Here is a 19,136-nt window from a genome sequence, read left to right as displayed (position 1 = left end):
GGCTGGTGATTATTCAGACACAGATAAAGTGCTAAAATTGCTAGTGAGCATGGAGTGCCGGTGGTGAGATTTACCATCATTCTACGATGAATTGAGAGTCTAGTGATTTCAGGGATGCATGGTGCCATACAATACCTTGCAATAATGTACAGGAGTACAGAAGCACTTAACAGCCAGCTAGGAGACAGATCAAATGTAAAGGAATCATTCTTGTTTATTTAGTATTGAGAGGCTGCATTCAATTTAACATCATTTGATGGGGAACGATCTCTAATAATCAATGCTGATGGATCACGGGGAGAGAAAATATCTGGAACTCTTTGTTATAACACGTCCTTTAGGTCTTTACTAAACCGCATAAAACATTTCTAAAAGTTGCCGTTCACTTACGTACCACAATATCATTAGTTATTTATCTCTCTCAGTGCTTCCCTCCTCCCCTGAAGATGTTGACTCCTTTCCTGGGGTATGGTTGCACGGGCATCAGCTACTCCTCCAGTACTTCACCCAAAACATTCACGCGTTGAGCCTGGATAACTAGAATAGGCTCTTCAACCAGATGGGGAATCAGAGTCATGTCCAATTCAGTCCTCATCTGACATTGACACAAAATCACTTTCCAGCAGGGCAGTGATCAGCAGCAGGAACCCGGGCCGATTTTCCACTTCCTAAAACAGAGGCGCAAAGGTTACTGTTGGCAACCTTAGTGCTGTCCCAAACTGAGATCAATGAGCACAGCACAGAATGGGGGTTTCTCTGGTCCGTAAGAAAGAAAAGAAAGACTTGCATTTATATTGCGCTTTTCACATCTTCAGGATGTCCCAAAGCGCTTCACAGCCAATGAAGTACGTTTTGAAGTGGAGTCACTGTTGTAATGTAGGGAAATGCGACAGCCAATTTGCGCACAGCAAAGTCCCACAAACAGCAATGCGATAATGACCAGATAGTCTGTTTTAATGATGTTGGTTGGGGGATAAATATTGACCGAGGACACCGGGGAGAACTCCCCTGCTCTTCTTCAAACTACCATGAGGTAGTTTAGTGCCTGAGGTATGTTAAGCTACCAAATCAAAATATGTTGATGTAGACAGCTCAACCAGCTAGCAATGAGGATTTCGATCCAGGCTGAAATCTGATAATGTCAGAATGGCATAACTGCAGAATGGATTGAGGAAGCCAAGTTTCATTGAACACTGTCTTAAGTTCATCATGAAAGATGTCCTGAAGAGGTGGCCAACCAACCTGAGATCCTGGTGGGTTCTAGTCCCTCTCCAGAGACTTCAGCATGTAATCCAGTACTGAGGGAGTGCTGCACTGTCGGAGGTGCCGTTAAACTGAGGCCCCGTCTGCTCTCACAGCTGGATGTAAAAGATCCCACGGCACTATTCATGGAAGAGCAGCGCAGTTTTTCCCGGTGTCCTGGCCAATACTTATCCTTCAATCAACATCACTAAACAGATGAGCTGATCATTTAGGATCATAAGGAATAGGAGCAGGGGTAGCCGTAAGGCCCCTGAAGACTGTTCCGCCATTCAATAAGATCATGGCTAATCTTCTACCTCAACTCCACTTTCCCACCCTATCCCCATATCTCATTGCTGTTTGTGGGACCTTGTTGTACCTAATTTGGCTGCTGCATTTCCTACATCACAACAGTGACTACACTTCAAAAAGTGCTTAATTGGCTGTAATGCGCTTCAGGACACCCTGAGGTCATGAAAGGCGCTAGATTGCAAGTTTGTTGATTCTTTCTATAATATCATTGACCAACTCAGCACAATCTCTGAAAACAAAAGTACCAGGCACAATGCCAGCAGTGTTTTGATTATGCTGAGGCAACCAAGGTTAAGTAATATTCTGAACTTACTTTTCCCAGATATCATTTAATGACTATACATGCAAGTTTAATTAAATACGAAGTATTTGTACAGTTTATTGGGCTGTGAACCAATGTTGTAAACTGTGCAATTGTGTTTTAAATAATCGTGAATTTCCACTTGCAATTGGCTTTCAAAGTGGTATTAATCGAGAGGGATTGTGAGCCCAGGCTTAGGGTGCAGCTTACATGTGACCAGTAGAAAACTCGGTGATTGAATGTATCTGCTACTTTGTGGGTCTTCTTGTTGAGTTTGGTTAGAGCTATAATAGGTTACAGCACAGAAGGAGGCTGTAAAGTCCGCGCCTCAATAATACACGGACTTCGGGAGAACAGTTTAACAGGTACTTTACTGAACAGGAGGCAGCATCAGACTGAAATACAGAAGCCTGCTAGGGCCTTTTATACAGGGGTGGTCACTGCCAGTACTGCAGTCTAAAACCAGTTATTCTCTTAGAGGTGCATACATAACAATTCCTCCCCTTTTAGATAAACAGTACAAAACATTCATTTAACAACTAAATAATAACTAATTACAATTACAATTTTCTCGGTACTATATACATCAACTGAAATAGTCATTTATAAGTTCAGTCTTTGAGGAGGCTTCCTGATCCTGACTGGATAGCGCCTTTCTCGAGTATCCTGTTTTTGCGGTGGAGTCGATTCTGGCTCATTGTCATTGGTTGGCTCGTCAGCTTCCAATACCCCTGCTTCTGAGGTAGACGCAATCTGTACTTCGGGCTCATTACCAGGTGCACATGCTTGTGGTATAGGTTTGGCTTGTTCCTGTGACTCTAGAATCTGGTCAGCATGGCGTCTCACGATGCTCTCTCCAACGTCCACTGTGTACATTAGTGGTCCCTGCTGTGTGCATATCGTTCCTGGCTGCCATTTTTCTGTTCGGTAGTTGCTGGCCAAGACTGGTTGCCCTATCTTGAAGCTCTTGGTTGGCTTCTCATTTATGTGCTGGAACTGCTTATCCTCAACATCTCGTCTTATGTTTGGTTTGAGCAAATCCAAGCGACATCTTAGTCTCCGGTTGAAAAACAGTACGGCTGGAGTTTGGTTGGTTACTGCATGTGTCGCATTCCGGTAAACAAACAAGAAATTATCCACCTTGTGTTGTAGTGGTATGTCGTCATTATGCATTGCCTTTATGGCCTTTTTAAAGGTCTGAACAAACCTCTCAGCCAATCCATTTGTGGCTGGATGATATGGGGCAGATGTGTAATGTTTCACCCCATTATTCTTCAGGAACCTCGGGAAATCCTCAGACACAAACTGTGGGCCATTGTTGGAACAGATCTGTTCTGGCAACCCATTCCTGGCGAAGATGGTCCTTAGGACTGCAATAGTTTTCTCCGTGGTGGTGGAGGACATTTTAATGACCTCTGGCCATTTCGAATGGGCGTCCACAGCGATTAGAAACATTGGCCTAGAAATTCAGTTGGGCGCGCCAGCCGTTAGCGCCTTAGGAGGAGTAGATCTTGAGCGCTAGGCGCTTAGCGCCTGGGCGCAGCGCGATCTGCGCCTTGCCCCAACTTCAGTAGACATTTAGCGCCGGCGCAAAGTCTTAGCGCGCGCCCTGCTGCGCGCGCAGATCATGACGTCATTTCGTCGTGCAACGCCCTTTGTGCGCCCGGAACCGGAACTTCACTCGCGCCGCCCCATTGTGCGCCGGGCAGCCCTAACGACTGTGAAGTGGAACGGTACACAGCCGAGGCGGGCCGCGGGGAGCGCAAATTAAAGGGCACTCCTGCAGTAGAAAAGGCAGCCGTTTTGCAACACTTTGTGAGAGACAAAGATGGATGATGGAGAGGAGGAGGAGGAGGAGGAGGAGGAGGAGGTGGTGGTGGTGTACCGGTACCACATAACAAACTGATGGAGAGAAGCCCTCCCCAACAACACAAATACAGCAGTCTCGGCCTTTCAAAAAACCAAATCCACCCTCCCCCTTTAAGAGCTCACCGGAGCCAGAGTGTCTGCCGTCAATCAGCAGCTCGCCGCACCTGCCCTGCGCCCAACTTCCGGTCTTAGCGCCCGGGCCGCCGGCTTAGCGCCTAAAGAGAGCCGCGCATCGCCAGTTTTAGCGCTCGAGCAAACTCTTAGGGTGAAGCTAATGAATATCGGGGAAGTGGCCTCGAATTTGCGCCGGGCGCAAACTTTAGCGGCCGCCCGACTTTACCGCCCCAAAAGTGGTTATAATGAATTTCTAGGCCATTGAGTCCATAAATGGACCAGCGAAATCAATGTGTACCCGTTGCCATGGAGATGAGGGCCACTCCCATGGATGTAGTGGGGCCTGTGGTGGAGCGTTTTGGACCTTCTGGCATCCTGTGCATCTCTTGGTCATATCCTCGATTTCTTTATCGATTCCCGGCCACCACACAAACGCCCTGGCTAGGCTCTTCATTTTTACCCCTCCCAGATGACCCTCGTGAAGCTCATTGAGCACTCTATCTCTCAACTTGGGTGGAATTACCACTCGGGATCCACACATCAAGGTTCCCCGGCACACTGACAGCTGTTCTCTCCTTGGCGAGAATGCTGGCAACAGTGAGTCGCCATATGCTGGCCATCCCTTCAACGTCAAATCATAGACCCGAGAGAGTGTCGGGTCATTTCGGGTTTCCTTCTCAATACTTGCGTTTGTAACAGGCAAACATTTGACTATGGTCGCATGGAATATCTCCACAGGGTCCACTGCAGGTGCTTCTTCCGCCGTAGGCAACGGTAGGCGTGACAGCCCATCAGCGTTTCCATGCTGTTTCGTATCTTTGTACTCTATGTCATACTGATGTGCCCCTAGAAAAAGTGACCATCTTTGCAGCCGTTGCGCCGTCATCACTGGAACGCCCTTCTTTGGGTTAAAAATTGAGACCAGGGGTTGATGATCAGTCAGTAGGGTGAATTTCTGCCCGTGCAGATAGTGATTGAACTTCTTCACCCCCCACACCAGGCTGAGGGCCTCCCTGTCAATCTGGGCATAGTTATAATCGGCTAAGGTTAGCGAGCACGATGCAAAGGCTATTGGACTCTCTGAACCGTCACGGAATTTGTGTGACAGCACCGCTCCAATGCCGTAAGGTGACGCATCACATGCCAACCGAATCGGTAGTGTTGGGTTGTAGTGGGCCAATACTTCTTTTGAAGTGATTAGGCATTTAAATTCCTGAAAGGCACACTTACACTCATCACTCCATTTCCATGTTACACCAGTTGAAGCAGGGCGTTCAGTGGGTGCAGAATTGTAGATAAATTCGGCAAGAACTTATGGTAGTAGTTCACCAACCCGAGGAACGACCTCAGTTGCGACACATTTTCCGGTGCTGGAGCCTTGACTACAGCCTCAATCTTGTCCGGCGACTTATGCAACCCTTCCTCATCAATCATGTGGCCACAATACGAGATTTGTCTCCTGAAGAACTCGCATTTGGGGCGGTTGGCTCGTAGCCCATATTCCTGCAATCTCGTGAGCACCTGTTCCAGGTTGGCAAGGTGTTCATTGTCATTTTCGCCCGTAACCAGGATGTCGTTCAAATAACACTGGGTCCCCGGGATCCCTTGCAGGACTTGTTCCATCGCCCTCTGCCAAATAGCCGGGGCCGATGCTACCCCGAATACCAGTCGATTGTACTGGTAAAGGCCTTTGTGAGTGTTTATCGTGAGGTATTTCCTAGATGCTTCTTCCACCTCCATTTGTAGATACATTTGAGCCAGATCAATCTTTGTAAAACGTTTCCCTCCAGATAGTGAGGCGAAAATATCTTCTATCCGTGGAAGTGGATACTGTACTGTGTGCAGGACTGGGTTCACAGTTACCTTGAAGTCCCCACAGATGCGAACCTTCCTTGGCTCCCCAGGCATGCTGCTCAATGCTTTCTTCATTACAGGAACGATGGGTGTGGCCCACTCGCTCCAGTCCACCTTAGACAGCACCCCTGAAAGCTCCAGACTCTCCAGTTCAGCTTCCACAGCTGGGCGTATCACGTATGGCACCGGTCTGGCCTTAAAAAATATTGGGGTTGCGTTATCCTCAATCTTTATGGTTGTCTTTACTCCTTTTAGAGTCCCAAGTCCTTGTTGGAACACCTCTTCCGCGTCAGATAGAATTTGTGACAGACGTCCAGGTGCGACGTCATCATCCTTTTTGTCAGTCACAGTTAGTGCCAGAATGGAATGCCAATCCAATTGTATTTTTCGGACCCATTCACGTCCCAATAATGGTGGTCCTCCATCTCGTAGTATATACATGTATAGTTTCTGTGTTTCCTTTCTGTTATATTCAACTGGCACCCTTATTTTTCCTCTGGGGTAGACCTTTTGCCCCGTGTATGTCTTCAATACAATGGACGTGTCCTTTAAGGGTATGTGTGAGAATAGCCGCTCATAGTCTCGTCGATTCATGACAGTTAGGGCTGATCCTGTGTCCAATTCCATCTTTACTGGGGACCCTGCTATCATGAGGGTGACCCAAATGGTTCGGTGATCTTCCTTTGCGATCACGTTGTGTAACTTTAAACAACTTAGTCTCCTGCTCCCGGAGTCCTTATCACTCTCCTGATCTTCTGAACTACTGTCTGTCAGTTTCTTTACTTTCCTGTACTGTTCCTTAGTAGTTCTTGTCGTGTTGGGTTTCTTTCCCAACCTGCAGACTCTTGCTGTATGTCCCATTTTTCCACATAGCCTGCATATTTTGTCTTTAAACCAGCAGTCCTTCTGCTCATGGGTTGTTCTGCCGCAGCGATAGCACTTTTCTGCTCCATACGCCATTTCGTTAGCGCTGTATTCTTGTGGTTTCTGTTGTATTTCCGCAGCTCCCCGTGCTGCTGCTTCGTAGGATACTGCCACGCTGAAAGCCTGTTCTAGCGTCAGGTCCTTTTTTGAAAGTAGTCGTTTCCGGGTTCCTTCACTCTGGAGCCCGCAGACAAACTTATCCCGTAAGGTGTCTGCCAGTCCTGCTCCAAACTGGCAGTGCTTCGATAACTTGCGTAGTTCCGTAAGATAGTCAGCATTGCTCTCATCTTTGTGCTGGTTTTTTTTATGGAACTTGAATCTTTCTGCTATCAGCAGTGGTGTAGGGCTTAGGTGTTCCTATAAGATATGAACAATCTCCTCAAAACTTTTCTCCTTTGGTTTAGCTGGGGTAATTAAATTCCGCAATAGGCCGTACGTACTCGCACCCATCAGATTTAATAATACCGACGCCCTCTTTCCATCGGCCACCTCATTTGCCTTGCAGTACACTTCAATTCTTTCCACATACGTGGTCCAGTCTTCTACCTCGTTGTCGAAAGCAGTGATACTGCCACTTTTTGGCATCTTGGGTGATTTAAAATGGCGCCTTCCGCGCTTTTGCTTCTTCCCCAATGGAATAAAATGGCGCCTCCCGCGCTTTTGCTTCTTCCCCAACGGGATAAAATGGCACCTCCCGTGCTTTTGCTTCTTCCCCTTGCTGCCACGCTGCTCCTAGCGTTCTACGGGGTAATGGCGGCGACCCGCAGCTTCGGTGCATCTCGCTTTCCTTCCCCCCCATTTAGTTTCTCTCCGCTGCCCTGTTCTTGAGCACCGACCGTGCCCTGTGCGCTCCACCTTCTCTCTCTCGTTTTCTTTTTCTGGCGACGCTGCGCGGCCCGTTTTGTAGAGCCGCTCGACCGAGCTTGAGCCCGCCGCAGTCCGGAAGGGTCAGCGCGCTACCTGCTACCAGCACGATTTGCTGGAACCTCTTAACCGGGGAGCCAAGCACAGCTCTGTACAGTCTCTCCCGCAATTCTCCGAACACCGATGAATTCTTTGGGCGGTTGCCCTCGGTCGATGCCCGTTGCTCAGATGACGACCTTCCAGGACCCTCCTCTCAGGCGAGATCCCCGTGAGATGATGCCACACTGCAGGTGAGTTCGAACTTACTCGTCGCCACTGTAAAGTCCGCGCCTCAATAATACACGGACTTCGGGAGAACAGTTTAACAGGTACTTTACTGAACAGGAGGCAGCGTCAGACTGAAATACAGAAGCCTGCTAGGGCCTTTTATACAGGGGTGGTCACTGCCGGTACTGCAGTCTAAAACCAGTTATTCCCTTAAAGGTGCATACACAACAGAGGCCATATGGCCCACTGGGCTTGTGCCGGCTCTTGGCTGATCCCACTGTCCTGCTGTCTCCCCTTGGCCCTGTATCTGCCTCTGTTTCAAATATTTAGTCCCTTTCCCTTAAAAAAAATGCAATGGCCTCTGCCTGAACTACTCCCTGTGGTGAAGCATTTCATCCTTCGGTAATCCTTTGCATTGCCACGCTCTCTGAATGGCAACTTTAATTTTATGACCCTTCCCAAGCAGAGAAAATAGTCCCTCCCTATTTACTCTTTCAAAACCTTTCATACATTTGAAAACCTCCATTAAACATCCTCTTCGATTTCACTGCTGCAGTGGAAGTCGTCCCAAGGGGGCTGAATTTCAGCTGTCTGCTCCTCACTTGAAAAATGGGCGGCCAGGAATTGAAAATCTGGGAGCGGTGGTACCTGGGCTGCTCCACTAATGCTCGAGGTGGGCCTGTAAATGGAAAAGCAGCAACTCCGACTGAAACAGGCATTAGGTTTTATTAATATGCGAATCGGAGTTCTGCACAGTTGTAGGAGTTGTCATAGGCTCCACCTTTCCGATGAGACATTAAATCGTCTACCCTTTCAAGTGGATGTAAATGCTCCCATGACACTATCCGAAGAAGAGGAGGGCCAATATTTTGCCCTCAACCAATATCACTAAAAAAAAAGATGAGCTGGTCATTATCTCAATGCTGTTTGTGGGATCTTGCTATGCGCACATTGGCTGCTGCATTTCCTACATTACAACAGTGACTACACTTCTAAAGTAAATAATTGGCTGTAAAGCACTTTGGGACGTCCTGAGGTCATGAAAGGGGCAGTAGAAATACAAGTCTTCCTTTTTTGCTTGGATGGGCTGCTGACTGTGGAGAGACACCTCAGCGAGCGTCGACGCCTTTTGAACGAAGATGGGAGGAAAAAAAATGACTGAACAACACAAACATTTCCACAGGATGTGCAAAATAATTCAGAAATAATTGGCATCAATAGACAAAAACCTGAAAGACAATTCCAGTATCATTTTTCATTCAGCCGAACAGTCATTACTGAGGCATCTGCCCAATGCTTTACAGTTCAAAAACAGGACACAATATTAACTGCAATGTTAAAAAAAAAGTGAATAATTACATTGTAGCTCATTCCTGATTCAGCACCCTCATTGAACAAGTCCCAGTATTGTGAGGAAACAATGTATGTGTCAGGCAGTACATTTCTTTTTGGCCTTCAATAATGCTGAGTTATTGTGCACAGAAACTGATTATTTAAATGAGTCAGTGTAAGGTCAGATGAAATTAATTCCTTGTTTCCAGAACAATATCTGTATCAAAATGTACCCAGGCAGCACCTTTTTCTAATCTACTCACCACAGTCAATGACACTACCCTGACATGAACAGGAACCAGCAGCCGACAATAAATTCACAAGTTTATATCACTCTTGGTGGGGATCTTTAGCCTTTGGGGAGAGAGAAATGGCATTAACATACAACCATCAGGGGCGGGTATTAGGACTGCAACCCTGGACAATTGGATGGGACTCCCAACCAGTCAAGGGCCCTGAGCAGATCGGACACCAGTTAAGTCTATGGTATTTAGTATCACTGTCTAGTAAAATGCAGGGGCCCCAAACCAAACCTTCACACAAGGCCTTTGCAAAGCAAACAACGCCCTTGACTATTGCGCATTTATTATATGTTGTTTATAAATGTTGATGTTCCTCGATTAGAAGAATTCTTACTTGAAACTGGCTGTAGGGAGTGTTCTGTCTGATAGCTGCTTCTGTCCCTCAGTTACTGACAATTATATTGAAGACAAAGACCATTTTTAATAGAATTTTCAATTTAATAAACTTTCCCCAATCCTTTCCTCTACTGAATGTGCTGACTCTTGCTGGAAGGGTGTCACTCCTTTATTTCATGTTTAAGTGAATCGTAGCCAAGCCTGATCCCGTCCTCAGCCAAATATGATTTCCACCAAAGGTTCAATGGAAAGTGACCAACCACAGGAGCCTTGCCTGACTTGTTCCCCCCTCCCCTAAATAGCCATTATCGATGTGCGTGTCTCCACAAAGGGTATCAGCAGGTTACTCAACAGCCAAGGCCGATTCTGACCTCACCTGATGCCCACACTTTCCAGCAAGGGTCACTGGAGACCAATCACGCAGGGGGGGCCCGGGCTGATTTCCCCTCCGCCCCCACATCCCCCCACTAACCCAGGGTGCGGAGGCGAATTGTAGCACTCCTACTGCTGCAGCTGACTGGGCACAGGCTGATGTTTGAACCTTTGGGGCTTTCTGGTTCGGTTCCACAGTGAGGGGTGGCAGTGGGGGTGGGGTGGTGTATAACTACCTCCTGAGTTATCTGTGGGGGGGGAGCTTAACCTGGAATAAATTGATATTTAAAAAAAAATCTGAACGTTCTGGTTCTGTATAATGAACGGAGGACTGGACTGTGAGAGAAGATTTTTGTTATCAAACTGTACAGCAAATGGCAGAGAATTCCTTACTTTTTTTTCTTTGCTTGCTGTATGTATCGCCAAAAGAAATGGAGCTAGGCGAAACAAGAGGATTTGATTCAAAGTTCTAAATTTTACCCCATTTTCTTCCTCGCCAGTTTTCTCTGCCAGTTTTGCCCCTTCCTCTACCGAGGGCATTAACCCTCGCTGGGTAAAGGTCCATGGGTACCACTCACCTTCTGCTATCTCACCCAGCTTTGCAACCAAACGTTTTGACCCCCGCTGTCCTTAAGGAGGCCCTCGGCATACCTCTATTTTTTAAGCTACAAATCTGTAGTTTAATTGGCTAGTTGAAAGCACAAGCTTTCTCGACAGCACCTCCCAAACCCGCGACCTCGACCACCTAGAAGGACAAGGGCAGCGGGCGCGGGGGAACGCCGCCACCTCCTAGTTATATATCGCCGTTCCTTCATCATCGCTGGGTCAAAATCCTGGAACTCCCTCCCTAACAGCGCTGTGGGTGTACCTTCACCACAAGGACTGCAGCAGTTCAAGAAGGCGGCTCATCACCATCTTCTCAAAGGCAATTAGGGATGGGCAATAAATGCTGGATTTGCCAGCAATGCCCACATCCCATGAATGAATTTTTTAAAAGTACAAAAGTATAGAAGTTTTCAAATAAATCCGAGCTGGGGAGAGAAAGCAAGGTGTAGAAATCTAGTGCCCGATCTGACAGTAGATTCATTGATTTAAGTGCTGCACCCCGCCACAAGCTGTTAGTGAAGTCAATTTTGCCAAAGTTGAAATGACAAATGGCTAATCAGGTTTCTACAACATGAACAAGTTCACATTTGCTCCAATTCATAATATAACCTGATCATTTGACCTCAAGAGGCAAACGGGTCAAAGGGCGTTACCAGATCAATAGTTTGTGTATGGCATGAAGTTGGCAGGTGATGTTGATCTATCAGAATGTATCCAGAGTTCCACATCATCACATGCACTAAACCTGCATCCCCATCACCTCCGCCTGTGTCAAATGTCACTGCCCACGCCCTCGCCTACGCTCCCGCCATGCCTCAGAGAATCAACTTTAAGATTCTTGTCCTCAACTTCAAGTCCCTTGTGGCCTTGTCCCCTTGCCCCTACTTAGTTCTGTGATCTTGTTCAGTCATATGTTCCTTCACACAAATTTGCTCCACTGACATCGGTCTATTTCTTGTTGCTGGTTCCTACTGCTCCACTATTGGTAGCCAATCCTTCAGCCACTGTGCCCCCAACCTCTGGTAGGTCCTCCCTCAGAATTTCTACCTTCTCACCTTCCTCTGTGCTTTCAAAGCCTCCTTCTCTTCACCTGTATTTTCACCCCCTCGACCTCACTTTTCCCTCCTGTTTACTCTTTCTCCACTGCTGTGCAAAACGCTCTGAAATGTCATTCCATATGGGAGGAGCACTGTAGAAATTTATGTTGTTGGGAACTGGATGAGGCAGGGGCTTAGATACTGGCCTTTCAGCTCTGGGACCTGGGCTCAAATCCAGCCTAGACTGATGGGGTGAAGGCCTGCTCTATCTGTAAAGGTCCTTTGTAAAATGCGTTTGGCCAGTCTCAATCCAATTCTTAGTTGGCATGGGGCCACATAAGAACATAAGAAATAGGAGCAGGTGTAGGTCATATGGCCCCTCGAGCCTGCTCCACCATTCAATAAAATCATGGCTGATCTTTGATCCCGCCCTATCTCCATATCCCTTGAATCCCTTAGTACCCAAGAATCTATCGGTCTCAGTCTTGAATATACTCAACGGCTGAGCATCCACAGCCCTCTGGCATAGAGAATTCCAAAGATTCACCACCCTCTGAGTGAAGGAATTTCTCCTCATCTCTGTCCAAAATGGCCGACCCCTTATCCTGAGACTATGGGCTGGATTTTCTCAGCCCCGACGGGGCGGGCATGGAGGCGGGACTGCTGGTAAAGTAGCAGAAAGTAGGGGCGGATGGCAAACCTGCCCCCATCCCGCCTCCGTGCCTTTTGCCAGGAGGTGGGAAGATGTGCTGCTTCAGGTCCCGTCTCCTGGAGGCGGGAAAGGCATTAAATACTTTTAACTGCATGTTAATAGGTAGTTAACAGGCAGAAAAAAGGATTAGTGTCATTTTATCTTCACAGGTGAAGGCTTCCCGACCTCGGAGAACCCCGCCGGGTTTGAGGAGACGTGAAGGAGGTCTGCGGCGGTCGGAGGCACCTGGAAGTAAGATGTAGAGGTGAGTGATGGGTGCAAGTGTGGAGTGGTAAGTATGTAAGGTGAGTGATAATTGTAAAAAAATGTTCACTTACCTTGTTTTCTTTCTACAGCCTTCATCCTCTCTGGTTCGGGAGGCCCGACATGTTCCTTGTCGATTTCACAGAGTGGCTGTTGGATCCTCCGAGCCAACAACCATCTGAAATCGACAAAGTTGAAAGGTTTGATGAGTCCTGAACACAAGGACTCATCAAACTACAGAGAATGTCAGTATTTGACAGCTTCACAGAGCTGTCAAATGCTGACATTTCTTCTTCCAAGTCGTCTTGGCAGATAGCACATCTGTCAGTGACTTCCTCCCTAATTGGCCTGCTGAGCCTGCAAGGTGGGTTTAACAAGCTCAATCAGGGGAAAATCCCTCTGGTTGGTCAGATGAGGATGGAGGCGGGACATTGACACGACAAGCAGCAGTCCTGTCTCCAACTCGTCTCCATTGGGAAAATCCAGCCCTATGACCCCTAGTTCTAAACTCTCCAGCCAGGGGAAACAGCCTCTCAGCAACTATAGTGCAAACCTGCTCTTAATTTGGCAATGTTACTCAGATAGGCTTATGGGTGGCTAGTGTGGAAAATGAAACAAAAATACTAGACTAGTGCACTAAGGGTTGAATCCAAGGCATAATATTGGGGCAGAGTAGAGCGAGCTTTACTGGCTATTCAGTTGTGCTGTATCTCACCTGGGAATAGGGTTGCCAACCCTCCAGGATTGCCCTGGAGTCTCCAGGAATTGAAGATTAATCTCCAGGACACTGCGGCCAGCAAACCTCGGAAGAAAAATCATAGGGGCATTAAAAAAAAATGGTTTTTTTCATTTTTTTTGAACATTTTCATTTATTAGTTGTAAAAATATTGGAGATGGGGAAAAGAAAGGCTGTTTGACTAACAGTCAAGATTAATCCAATTGGGTAAGAAAGAGTCTGTTGGCTTTCCAATTGGCTGCGCGAAGACAGTGCGCCCAGAGGATGGACCAATGGCGGGAGTGTGTGGGGGGCGAGCCGATTCGAGGTCAGAGGTCATGTGATGGAACCTCCAGGAATACACCAAAACAGAGTTGGGAATGCTTGAGGCTGATACTGGAACCTTGAAGGGAAATTGCTCCGTTACCAAGCACTGAAATGTCCATCACCTCGATGAGCACAACTTAAAAACAAAAAGAAGAAATATATTTTGTTGTTGCTGCCGATCGATGGTAAAGATCAGACCGTGGGTCCTGATTACCTTTTTTAGCCATCGAGTGTGAGGCTTTTAGCAATCTTGGTGACCCCTAAATAAGGTGAACAGCCTTGGGAGCAGAGGGCAAACTGGCTGCGGACCGGTCTTAAATGCAAATACAGGAAACATTCGGCAAAAAGTAATCTGTGCCGCTGAGAGAAATGGAAACACATCAATTATGGAAGCGCTGGGACCAAACCAACAGAGAGATAGATTCATTTCACTTGCTGTAAGGATTGGTGTCCTCTCTATGGAAAAAATGTTTAAATCTCCCTTGGCTTCTGGTGTCTAGTATTCATCTGCTGAAAGCAAAGTGATTCAGCAATCTCAACATAGCACCTATTACCAGGCTGAAGTCTGAGAGCAGGGGCAGGGTGAGCTACCATTCCAATTCCAACAAGCCCTCAGAACTGATACCAAATTCATCTTTAATGCATCTTTTGTAGCAAAAGGATCATTGCTGAACATTCTACAGCCTCAGGAATACATCTTTACTTTATCATGACAATATCTATCTTCTAGGTCACCAACCATCAGAGAAAAGTAATTTTAAGATTTTTTGATGGGATAGTTTTGGGTTTTACAAATTCAGCTTCCATTCTACGTCTTCAATTTTATACTAATCATTGAAATAGGTATAATTGCATAATGCAATATAGTTGTTCTCCTTACAGCAGCAAAGGTTAAGGGGAGATTTAATAGAGGTGTTCAAAATCATGAAGGATTTTGATAGAGTAAATAAGGAAACATTTTTTCCAGGGATATGAGGGTTGGTACTGTTGTATCCGTGTGTTAATGGAGACACGGAATGCAGGAGTTGATTTAACAAGTGTTTACTGAACAAAGTCTGGAGGTGAACTAAACTATACAAGAAGCTATACAGGCTTATATACCCGAGTGGTCACTACCGGTACTACAGTACACAGGGGCTTCAAAAAAACATAGTTCCTCTTAAAGGTACATACACTACAATTCCTCCCCTTTTAGATAAATAGTACATAACATTTTAAGTAATCATTAATTAACATTTTTACAAGAACAATAATCTACACATTTGCTGAAGTTAATCAATTACAAATTCAGTCTCTCTGGAGGCTTCCTGACTCGGTCCAGATAACGCCTCGGTGGTGTAGTAGGTTTCGGTGCTGTAGTAGGTTCTTTTGGCAAGGTCGATTCGGCTTGAATGCCAGTGTCGGGTTCATCTGGTTCCAGTATCACCAGATCGGAGGTAGATACTATGGGTATCTCTGCTTCATCATTAGGCGTATAGAGTTGTGGTGTAGGTTGTCCCTTTTCGGATGACTCTATGATCTGGTCAGCATGGCGCCTTATTATGCTTTCTCCAATGTCCACGGTATACATCAGCGGTCCTAGTCATGTGCAAATAGTTCCAGGCTGCCATTTCTCGGTACGGTAGTCCCGGGCAAAAACTTGTTGACCTATCTGGAAGGTCCTAGTTGGCCTTTCATTCATGCCTTGAAATTGCCGGTTTGCTACGTCCCTTCTGATGTTTGGCTTGATCAAATCCAGCCGGCATCTTAGTCTTCTATTGAAAAACATCATGGCGGGGGTTTGGTTTGTAACCACATGTGTTGCATTCCTGTATGCAAACAAGAAGTTATCTACCTTATGTTGTAGATTTATGTCTTCATTACCCATGGCCTTTATGGCCTTCTTAAAGGTCTGGACAAACCTTTCAGCTAATCCATTGGTGGCGGGATGGTATGGGGCGGACGTGTAGTGCTTAACCCCATTGTTTTTTAAGAACTTCCTGAATTCTTCGGATACAAATTGCGGTCCATTATCAGAACAGATCTGTTCAGGCAGCCCATTCCTGGTGAATATAGTCCTTAATACTGTGATGGTTTTTTCCGTGGTGGTGGAGGACATCTTTATTACCTCCGGCCACTTGGAGTGTGCATCAACCGCGATTAAGAACATTGAGTCCATAAATGGACCAGCAAAGTCGATATGTACCCTTTGCCATGGAGATGAGGGCCACTCCCATGGATGTAGAGGGGCTTGTGGTGGGACGTTTTGGACCTTTTGGCATCCTAGACAGCTCTTGGTCATTTATTCGATGTCTCCATCGATACCTGGCCACCACACAAACGCTCTGGCTAAGTTCTTCATTTTCACTCCACCCAGATGCCACTCGTGAAGCTCCTTTAGCACTTTATCCTGGAGTTTGGATGGAATGACCACTCTGGATCCACACATCAAGGTTCCTCGGCACACTGACAGCTGTTCTCTTCTTTGCGAGAATGCTGGCAACAGTGGTTCGCCATGTGCTGGCCATCCCTTCACCGTTAAATCGTAGACTCGTGAGAGAGTCGGGTCATTTCTCATTTCCTTCTCAATGGTAGAATTTGTCACTGGTAGACATTCCACTATGGTCGAGTGGAACATCTCCACTGGGTCCACTGTAGGTGCCTCTTCTACCGTTGGCAACGGTAGGCGCGATAAACCGTCAGCATTCCCATGCTGTTTTGTTCCTTTGTATTCTATGTCATATCAGTGTGCCCCTAGGAAAAGGGACCACCTCTGTAGCCTTTGCGCTGTCATAATGGGAACGCCCTTTTTAGGGTTGAATATGGAGACGAGGGGTTGATGGTCAGTCAACAAGGTAAATTTTTGTCCGTGTAGGTAATGGTTGAATTTGTTCATCCCCCATACCAGGCTGAGTGCCTCCCTGTCGATCTGGGCATAGTTACGCTCAGCTGAGTTCAATGAGCGTGACGCAAAAGCTATCGGCCGCTCCGAGCCATCAGGGAATCTATGCGATAATACCGCTCCCACGCCGTAAGGGGATGCATCGCACGCCAGTCTGATTGGCAGTGATGGGTTGTAATGAGCCAACACTTCCTTGGACGTGATCAAGCCTTTGCATTTATGGAAGGCACGTTTACAGTCTTCGCTCCATTTCCAAATTACTCCCCTTTGTAGCAGTGCGTTAAGAGGGTGCAGAACTGTTGACAAGTTCGGTAAAAATTTATGATAGTAATTTATTAATCCCAGGAACGACCTTAATTGTGAGACATTTTCAGGCGCTGGGGCTTTTACGACCGCTTCAATTTTTTCAGGTGACTTATGCAACCCTTCTTCGTTAATGACATGGCCACAATATGATATTTGTTTCTGGAAAAATTTGCACTTGGGGCGATTTGCTCATAGGCCACGTTCTCTCAGCCTCGTGAGCACCTGCTCCAAATTGGCAAGGTGCTCGTTGTCATTTTCTCCTGTTACAAGGATGTCGTCTAGGTAGCATTGAGTCCCCGGAACCCCTTGCAGGACTTGCTCCATAGCTCTTTGCCATATAGCTGGAGCTGATGCTACTCCGAAAACCAATCGATTGTACTGGTACAGGCCTTTGTGTGTGTTTACCGTGAGATACTTTTTAGAGGCCTCCTCAACCTCCATCTGTAGATATGCCTGTGCCAAGTCAATTTTGGTGAAACGTTTCCCTCCGGATAGTGAGGCGAAAATATCTTCTATCCTCGGAAGAGGATACTGTACCATATGAAGAACCGGGTTTACAGTCACCTTGAAGTCCCCACAGATGCGAATTTTTCTCTGTTCTTCCGATTTTCATTATTCAACATTTTCTTCATGACCGGGACGATGGGTGTTGCCCACTCGCTCCAATCTACCTTGGATAACACGCCTGCTTTTTCCAAATTCTCCAGCTCTGCCTCGACTGCTGGACGAATTGCGTATGGCACCGGCCTTGCCTTAAAAAACTTGGGAATTGCCACATCTTCCACTTTTATTGAGGCGGTGACGCCTTTCAGGGTTCCTAGTTCCTGTTGAAACACTTCTTTGGTGTTAGCCAAGATTTCTTTTAATCGTCCAGGTATGATGTCATCATCATTTTTTTTCTTACTGGTCACCATCAGTGCCTGAATGGAGTGCCAGTCTAAACATATCTTTCTGATCCATTCATGTCCCAATAACGGTGGACCACCATCTTGCAGAACATATAAATACAACTTCTGTATTTCCTTGCCGTTGTATACAACAGGCACCCTTATTTTCCCTCTGGGGTATACTTTCTGCCCCGTATATGTCTTCAAGATAATGGATGTGTCTTTCAAAGGTATATGCGGAAATAGCCGCTCGTAATCCCATCGACTTATGACGGTCAGAGCTGATCCTGTATCTAGCTCCATTTTAACTGGGGACCCCGCTATCGTGAGGGTAACCCAAATGGTCTGGTAATCTTCTTTGGCAATTACATTATGTAATTTGAGACAGCTTAGTCTCTTGTTTCCGGTGTCGCTATCGCTCTTCTGGTCTTCGGAGCTACTGTCCGTCACCATTTGTACCTTTCTGTACTTTTCCTTATTGACCTTTTTACTGTCAGTGGATTTTTTTCCAGATCGGCATACACGTGCAATGTGTCCCATCTTTCCGCATTGCCTGCATGCTTTGTCCTTGAACCAGCAGTCCCTCTGGTCATAGGTGGATCTGCCGCAGCGATAACATCTCTCGAAACCCCGTGTCATTTCATGGGTGCCGAAGTCCTGTGGCTTTTGCTGTATCTCTGCAGCACCTCTTGCTGCTGCTTCGTATGATACAGCCACACTGAAAGCCTTGTCCAGTGTCAAATCTTTCTCAGAAAGTAGTCTTTTCTGTGTTCCTTCGCTTAGGAGACCGCAGACGAATTTGTCTCGTAGAGAATCTGCCAGTCCTGCCCCAAATTGGCAGTGCTTTGATAGCTTTCGTAATTCGGTGAGGTAATCAGCGTTACTTTCATTCTTGTGCTGATTCCTCCTGAAGAATTTGAATTGTTCTGCTATCAGTGCTCCTGTAGGGTATCAACAATCTCCTTAAAATTCTTGTCCATCGGTTTGGCTGGAGTGATCAAGTTTCGTAACAGCCCGTATGTCCTTGCGCCCATCAGATTTAGAAGTACTGATGCCTTTTTATCATCCACTACTTCATTTGCCTTGCAATATACCTCCACTCTTTCCACATATGTGGTCCAATCCTTTATATCACTATCGAAAGCAGTAATATTGCCAGTCTTAGGCATCCTGAAAATCAAAAATGGCGCCTCCCGCGCTTTCCCTTCTTCCCTGCTGAGTCAAAATGGCGCCTCCCGCGCTTTCCCGCCGCTGCCGCTGCTGCCAACACTGTTCTCCGCAGTTTTTATGTACACATATATTTTAAACAGTTTCTCCGTCACTTGGAGAATCG

This window comes from Somniosus microcephalus, chromosome 20, assembly GCF_052327205.1.
Source record: "Somniosus microcephalus isolate GS21.2 chromosome 20, FLI_Smic_1.0, whole genome shotgun sequence".
NCBI lineage: Eukaryota > Metazoa > Chordata > Chondrichthyes > Squaliformes > Somniosidae > Somniosus > Somniosus microcephalus.
This window is presented reverse-complemented; position numbering follows the sequence as displayed.